Consider the following 6,714-nt stretch of genomic DNA (forward strand, 5'->3'; position numbering starts at 1 on the left):
GTGCTACTCTTCCACGCAAAAATCTGAAATGTGCTAGTCTTCCACGCTAATAGTGAAATGTGCTAGTCTTCCACGCGAATAGTGAAATGTGCTACTCTTCGTAGGGACCGACGATTTGATGTGCTAGGCATTTATAAAAAAAAAACTATAAACATAAGATTAACAAAATAAACAACCAAAACTGGCCAAAATGGTATATAGATAATGGACGAGTCCGCGCATTTTTTGGTTGATTCAAGATTTTTGCAAATGTGTTATACTCACGTTTGTTAGTTTTATAAAGAAAATAATTTTCACACTGATGTCCACTTTCCCATGGAACCTCGCAGTTATAAAAAGATCAGTTCAGATGAGAGAAGAGTTTAAGCTTAAAAGATCTGCAGTATTTGTTTTTTTTTTTTAAATGGAGAGTGATGTACACTAATGTTCATACATATGTACGGATGCATTTATACATATTTATGTACTACAGTAGTACATACATGAGTATCTCCATCGATCCATATTCAATCGCTTTTCGTTGATCTACGTTTTTGTAGTGAAGCTGAATGGTAAGCGCTGTATTTATAAATAATTTGAGGATCAAATAAATATATGTATGAGTATGTACGTTTATATTTATGTATGCATGTAAGCATGCATGCATGAATGTTTGAACACGTGGAAATATATAGATAGTTTTGAGTTTTTGTGCTAATTTTTCGCCTTCGTTGTAATAGCTTTCACATGTCTAATTAAAAAACAGTTGGAAAAGTGAAAATTGTACGCAATTAACAATTTCTCTAGCGTTTAATCAGCTTAGATACAGCAATTATTTGATCGCAAGTCATTATTACAGTTACGCTAAGTAATATAAAAGATAAAATTAAATTAAACTTAACGAAAAAGGAAAAGAAAGGAATAAGAAGGAAGAGTGTAAGACGGGTTTGGAATCCTTTTTTGCAAAACCTCTCATCTATACGTGCCTATCTTGTTAGGCAGGCTCTCTTATATGTCCTTATTGTATTCACCGAGTCCTAAATAAGGTAATCAATCCTAAACTATTAAGCAAAAAAAAAATGCTTAATATGATTTCGATGGGCGGTTTAGTCGCAGTAAAACCAAATGGAATGGAATAGAGGATATAAATCTAAGGTTCAGACTATTTTTGAGGCTCTTATCGGCCTCATAAATTTAATACGTTCCGACACTCTTACTTTAGGTTATTCTTTGGGTCTTATTTAACGCACTATATTTGCAAAGGAATTCGGCAAAAACTTCTTTCAAATAACATACATACTATACAGCAGCTGCAGCTAAATTTTATTAATTTTTTGCTCTCTAATCATTTTCAATTTCTGTATAAAAAAGTTTAGATACAAATTTCGAATCTTTATTTTTTTTTTATATATGGCCACAAAGAGCTGTTATGAGGATCATATGTGAATCCTAAAAGATTCATATAAGAGTAAAAAAAAATTGTTTTTGAAACACATATTTCTTACCTACCTAGTACTCCTATTCATATATTCCGAACGCTCAGAATATGTTTGTGGGGTCCTAGTAATAAGTACATATGCGATTTTTATCTTTTGAATACTCGTTGAATTTTCTAAGAAAAATGAAAGTATTCCAAGCAAAGCTCTATTCCGGTTTTGACCTGCACAACTGTCGCAGTATAAACTGATGGATCTATGGGTTTTTCTTTGGTCCACTATTTTTCAGTACTGGAAAATTACGGAAAATTAGTGGCGAAATTGCTCTGGAAGGTACAGTTTGTTGCTTTTATTTCGACAGTAATGGGTTGGAACTGCTTATATTGGCAAGAAACCACTTTTTTCTTATCGGATACAATACACGTCTTATCTTTCACAGACCGTAATATTTTCCGTGTTATGTTTAGTGTTTTAAGCAAAAACTGTTGGCACACTTTAATACTTGTGTGTTATCGTAATTTATAACGTAATAATAACTGATGCGGCTTATGCTATTTTCTACTATTTTTCCTTCAACGTTGCTTCGTTTCATACAAGATAACAGGCATGCCTTCTGACGAAATTTATAGCCCATTCCCCCAAAGGGTTCATTTAACTGTAACCGCCGGCTCTCGGTGAAATTATCAGCGCAAGCATTTCAGCACACGGATTCGGTCTTACGGCAGTACTACGTTGTTTCTTCCGTAGTAGTGTTTTAGGTAGTGGTTTCAGCTTCTTCCAACCTCGTCTTCCTACACAAGTTTCCTCTTCAACTAACTCTTCAGAAGAATCAGTATCGCTGTATGGGACGAGTGCGCCTTTAGTTAAGCTCTGCAACAACCAAGTATTTTAACACCATATACTAAGTGTATTACATTTCTATCCTTTTGATTCAAAATATTAATCTAACACAAATATATTTACCTATGTTTTTAGAAAGTCCATATTTTGAAGAAAAATAGAGACACTACAAAACTTTCAAACAAAAATGGAACCATTTCCTCTCTACAATGACAAGTTTTTTACGTAGAAGAAGGCTTAACCGACACTTTGCGTGCACAAAAAAATGTAAACAGAGTACAATTGGGCAATTAAGCCAAATTAGCTTTCGCTATAACTTTGTAACGGTACTTCGTAGGACTTTGAAATTTTGGCAGCTGGTGGTAAATAATCGATTTCGGTCAAAAACAGAAAATCGAACATATTGTCGCTTACATCTTTTGGGCGGTTAAGGCTCGGTGTATCACACAGAAAATGGGGATTTTGTGTTTGGGGATTTTGGGTTCGAGGATTTTGATTTGGGGATATTGCGGTACTCTTTTGAAGTTCCTGCAAAAAAAATATAAAACAATTGATTTAAAATATTTTCTCTTGCCACATACTAGGTATACATTTTATTTTTCAACTCCCACATTCGTCATCGTTTAAAACGCTTGCACTCACTTTTTAATGAGCTTTTTTTTAACATCATACTTCCTATTTTTAATTTTTTCTTTTTTGATAAATTATAATTTTTTCCATCGTCATCTGCATCAGCCTCATCAACCATCAGTAGCGTCGTCATAGTTTACATATTTAACTTAATAAAACTACACTTATTCATTCAATTTGAGGTCGAGTTCAGTTTTTTAATCTAATTAACCAAACAACTTACGCTCCCTCCCATTTTGCTACTGTATAAATTTCTGTTATTCGCGCCCATAACGCTGCTGTTTTGGAGGCAGGGTTAGATCCTTACTACGATCGTAGTAGATTTACTACGGTTTTAGAGAAAATTTTGAAATTCACTACGCTACTCCGACTTACCTACGATCTGCTACGATTTTCTTTCGAAAATAATACGATGCGCTTATTGCAGAATCTGAACTAAAAAAAATAAAATAGGAATAGAATTATCGTCCTTTTTAAATTTTACTCATGCATTTACTTCTAATAAAAGCATGAAACAATTAATTTAGTTCATGATATAAATAATATTAGACTTATTTGAAGCATATACTATATCCAAACATAAATGTATCTTTCTGGGAAATGGTATAACATTGATAATTTCTCCGGATGAAAATAGTTGAAACGTCATTTTTAAGATATTTTTTTCCACTCGTTAGCTAAAATATGCAACACTTGCTGGATGATAACTCTGGCATTAAAAATTATTTTGGATCCTTGCTTTCATTAGAGTCTAAGGTATAAGATATGTTGGGTAAAGTTCCAGGCACACAATTGGAAGATAGCATAACGCATTTTTCGTGGAACAAACAAGAAGGATCGGCAGCTATTATTGCATACTTAAATAAAAAACTCTTTTGGATTTTAATGTTCTCCATCAAATGAGAAGCATATACAAAATCTACTACTGAACTCTGCTACGATTTTTAATGTCATTTACTCCGATTTAGGCTTGCCGTAGTTCTAACCCTGATTGGGAGACACATTTGCTTATCTATCGTCAGTTGGCATTGCATGACTAAATAAAAGGCCGTAGAATAATAATGCTAGAGCGTAAGTTATGAGCATAAATTTGTACGAACATTTGTTTGATGTTCTAGCCCAGTCACCCATTGACATTGGCGCATACAGTTCTACTCTCATAGCAATTAACTATCCATAAATGTCTCGTCCCTTGTCTGTCTGGTTTGAATACACACATGGTTACTGGGAGCGTTTTAATGTGGACAGCACTTGCACTTTGCAGTTGAAACCGAGAGAATGAGAGCGATTTAGTGAGCAAGCTTAAGGTGAGTATCAGGGCCGCCAACTTGGCTCAAACCGTGCCATTTTTGGCACTATTTTATTTTACTTAAAATGGCACTAAATTTTTCAATTTGGCACAAAGCACCAAAATGGCACTTTTGAAAAATAGTAATATTTCAAAACATTTTTGTGAAATCCTTTTCTTTTTCTCAACAAAAGTTTTAGAAGTGTGTTTCTAATTTTAATGCTAAATGGGAAGAGTTAAAAAGAATGGCACCTTTTGTGGCACTTTTGTTTTTCTATTTCGCACATTTTGGCACTTTTTTATCCTCAATATGGCAATTCATAGCTACGTATAGTTGGCAGCTCTGGTGAGTATACAAAGCATATGTTAGCAAATGCGATCACCGATCGACAATTGATTAACTGGCTTTGTCACCTACCTAGCCGACGGAAAAACTTGGTTTAGTAATCATTGAAGTTACATTGAAATAAGTTCTAAAAATAGTATATTTTATTGCAAATAGTTCAATGACTTTAAACTTTTAAAGAATGCAGTTAATTAGCGTGCATTTATAAACGATGGTGTTTATTTGCTTTGCAATTCTCTACGGTTATGAAACGCGGTGATACCCGTGTAACTGCGAGTATCTGCTCTGAAAATAAAGAAAATAATGTAGTGAAATTTTACGTATAGTAAGTGTGCAATAAATGTATGTTTTTAGTTAATATTTGCAAATGCGTGCATGTATATCGAGTGTTTTATTACGGAGCATCTCAACGCGGTTATCTGGAAATCTTGTGTTGGATATGGCAAACCACTCTAGATTGCTTTCAAAAAGTAGGTCAAATTGATGCGATTAATCCCACTCAAAGTGCTAACTTTTTAAGCTCGGTATTAGCCCTGATCAAAATGCGAGTGACTTGTCGATATATGACAGCTGCTAAAAACGTAAAAATAGTTTAAAACACCGTAAATAATAAAATATTTAAACAAAGTTAAAATTATGAAAAAATAGTAGCAACTGTAAAAAGTGGAAGTTCTAAAATATGGGAACAGTTGAAACTTTAAAACGCATATAACGCATTATATTTGAGAGCATTTTGAGATATATGGAACAATTTAATAATGGGAACAGTTTCGAAAAATGGGAACAGTTTTAGGGAGGGAGGAAGTAGAGGAAAATACCAAATCAATATGGTGGAAACAGTTATCGTTTATTTTAGGAAATTAAATTCTTGGCGCTTCTCGAAACATGATAAAAATACCTTCTAAATCAATCATGCCATATGCTACTATTGCTATTTTTTTCTAACTGTCGCTCATACTATTCGTTCTGACGCTCTCACTTCAATTAAAAATCACATTGCAGCTGAGCGCGTCCATTTCCGCAGACTTACTGCCGTCCCTAAACTGGCGCGTCAAGCGCCAAACAACAGTCAATAATCCTCACGCCCGTACAATTTGTATGGAGCATCCCACAATAACGCGGCGCTAACGCCGAGCAAATTGAAATTTCATTTTCGACAGGGCGTTACGTATTGAAGTTGGATGCAGAAGACGGAAAGAAAGAAAAAGGACAAAAAAGTAAAACAAGAAACGAGAATAAAAACGAGAGGAAATGATAAAACGTTAAACATTACGCCGCGTTGATTTGGGGATAGCGCGCGCTGACACTCGTTGGAAAACGCAACGCTTAGCGCTCCAATTTAGGGACGTCAGTTATGCTGCTGACAGCTCCGAGAAATGCGCTCAAGCGCTCATTTTACAATGACGGTGGGGGGGGGGGAAATTTAAGTACACCAAAAGTTTCCTTGAATAAATGAGCGAACAGTTGGCTTAATTTGTTTGAACAAAACAAATACAAATATCGCAAAAACCAAACAAGTGGTGAGTGAGCGCCACTATGCCGAAAAAAATAAAAATAAATAAGTATACAGGCGATAGCGAGGGCATGCGATCGCATTGGAATCAATGACCAACGGCCGCGTGTTTGGTGATGTAGGGTTGAGATCACATTGGAATCAAAGATAGGTAGGTCGCCAAGAGAACATGGGGGTATAGTGGAGAAAGGTGTTGAGTTTTTAAGCGCAGCTTATGGCGGCTGACGCGCGAAAGCACCACGACAACAGAGACATGAAGGCGCTTGACCGTGGAAAATATTTTGTCTACTGCTTTTATTGGACCGTGACATTGTTTTCTTCCATTGTTGTGATTTATTTTCACTTGTTTATTTACGTATATTTATTTTGTTATTATTTTTTGGCTCGTCGCAGTTAAATTGTAAATTTTTTTTATTATTGTACTTTATTAATCTCGCCTTGCTCGATGCGATTCACTTGACACACGTATGTATCTTTGTTTGCTTTAAATATTTATTTATTTATTTATTTATTCACACACTTTACTTTAATATGCAGATTGTCATTATCGCTTTTATCACAGATATTGTTGCTGTTTTTTGTGCTTATGAATAAAGCTCTTGTTTGGATATACTTATTATTCTTGTGTAAACGCTCATGTTTTGTGGGGCTTCTTATTATCATTTGCAATTTGGGCCTTTTT

This window comes from Rhagoletis pomonella, unplaced genomic scaffold (genome assembly GCF_013731165.1).
Source record: "Rhagoletis pomonella isolate Grant_MI unplaced genomic scaffold, Rhpom_1.0 Rhpom_scaffold_00005, whole genome shotgun sequence".
Classification (NCBI taxonomy): domain Eukaryota; kingdom Metazoa; phylum Arthropoda; class Insecta; order Diptera; family Tephritidae; genus Rhagoletis; species Rhagoletis pomonella.